General features: G+C 41.6%; 1 non-coding gene across 1 annotated transcript; it reads left to right on the forward strand.

The window, feature by feature from the left end:
* Positions 1-1,042: 1,042 nt before the first annotated feature.
* LOC117707945 (U6 spliceosomal RNA) lies at positions 1,043-1,149 on the forward strand. The gene has a single exon (XR_004606687.1). It is a non-coding gene; the product is annotated as a U6 spliceosomal RNA (small nuclear RNA).
* Positions 1,150-1,739: the final 590 nt, after the last annotated feature.

Here is a 1,739-nt window from a genome sequence, read left to right on the forward strand (position 1 = left end):
TGGTTATGATGCACTCATTTTGCTTGAATTGATATACTTCTGTGGTGCAAAGAGGCAAAAAGTAGGGCCTCATGAACTTTAGACAGCTGCTATAACCCACGCATATATATATATATATATATATGTGTGTGTGTGTGTGTGTGTGTGTGTGTGTATGTATGTATATATATATATCCACAAACTCTCATTGCTCTTATTCTTGCCTGTGTGTGACAGCTATTCACATGTGTATACATGTGAGTGTGATTGCCAGCACTTGTGTGGAGGTCAGAAGACAACTTTTCAATCTGTGTGCTGGTGATTGAGCTCAGGTGAAGATGTTTTGCTTGGCAAGAAGTTTCAGCAGCTGAGCCTTCTTGCCAGACCCTGATGATGTCTTGTAAAACAGATAGTAGAACTTAATGAAGTAAACTTTCCTGAACCACTTACATGCAGGGAATGCCTGAAGCCACTATGTTCCAGGAAGCAAGAACTAGAAAAATCTGTCTAGATTGAAAGTCTTGGAAAATGTGAAGTTATCACTTTTTTTGGGGGGGGAGATGGTGGTGGTGAGGTTGACTCTTAGAGGTACAGGCAACCTAAAAAAAAAAAAAAAAATTAAAAAATCACATGAGGTAATGCATACCTGTAGTGCCAGAATTCTGGAGGTTAAGCCAGAGTTTGAGAGCAGCTTGCGTTTCAGTGTTCATTCAGAAAATGGTATTGCACATCTGTAATCTCAGTTTGTAGAAGCAAGAGCAAGAAGAACTGCTGCACATTTAGGGTTGGCTTGAAGAATGTGGTATGATCGAGGACAACCCGGTCTACATAGTGAGGTCCTGCCACTAAAAAGTAACAGTACCATCAAGATGGCTTTGGATAAAGGTGCTTGGTTGTTGCTAGACCTGAAAACTTGAGTTCAAGCACTCAGAACCTCACAGTAGAAGGAAGCAGTGGACTCTCACATGTTGTCCTCTGACATCTACACATGCACCATAGCATGTATACCACCCCCCCACTATAAATAAAATGTAATAAATAGTAAAACCCAAAACCAACAACAGTGTTCTTTTTGACCACACATTTACTAAAATTAAAATATTGCAGAGATGATGAGCTTGGCTCACGTGCAGGGATAAAATGCAACATTATAAAGTGTTCCATGTTTTATTAAAATACTGTGTGTGTAGATGAGGAATATGTGAGAGTGTTGGTGCAGAGATCAAAAGACAACTTTGTGGAGTTGATCCTGTCCTTCCTCCTGTATGTGGGACCCAGAAATACCACTGTGCTTAGGCAGCCTTGGATGAAAAGCGTCTTTGCCGGCTCAACCATCTTGTTGACCTGCATCTTATTTTATGTTTTGAAGATGGGGGAGATGGCCCTGTGGACAAAGGTGCCTGCTGGCAGAAGTTTGACCGGAGAGACACAAGTGGGGAAAGAAGAGAGTCAACTCCCGCAAGTTAGCCTTTGGCTTCCACAGGTGTGGCCTAGGCATGTCCTAGGGTACACACACACACACAGAGACACACTTATGCACACACTGGGAAAATGTAACTATTTTTTTAAAAGAGAGAACTGATAAAAGCACACTTTTTTGAAGAGTCAAATTCAGTCTTCTGTAGGTCAGTGACAATTCAGGACTGTGCTCTAGGCTCTGCTGTTAACAAAGTACCATAAGACTTTTTCTTCTCTTTTTCAGTGTGCTGGGCAAGAGCTCTACTACTGAGCTGTGCTCCTTACGTCTGCGGTAATCTTCA

The sequence above is a fragment of the Arvicanthis niloticus genome, chromosome 4 (assembly GCF_011762505.2).
Source record: "Arvicanthis niloticus isolate mArvNil1 chromosome 4, mArvNil1.pat.X, whole genome shotgun sequence".
In the NCBI taxonomy this organism is placed as follows: domain Eukaryota; kingdom Metazoa; phylum Chordata; class Mammalia; order Rodentia; family Muridae; genus Arvicanthis; species Arvicanthis niloticus.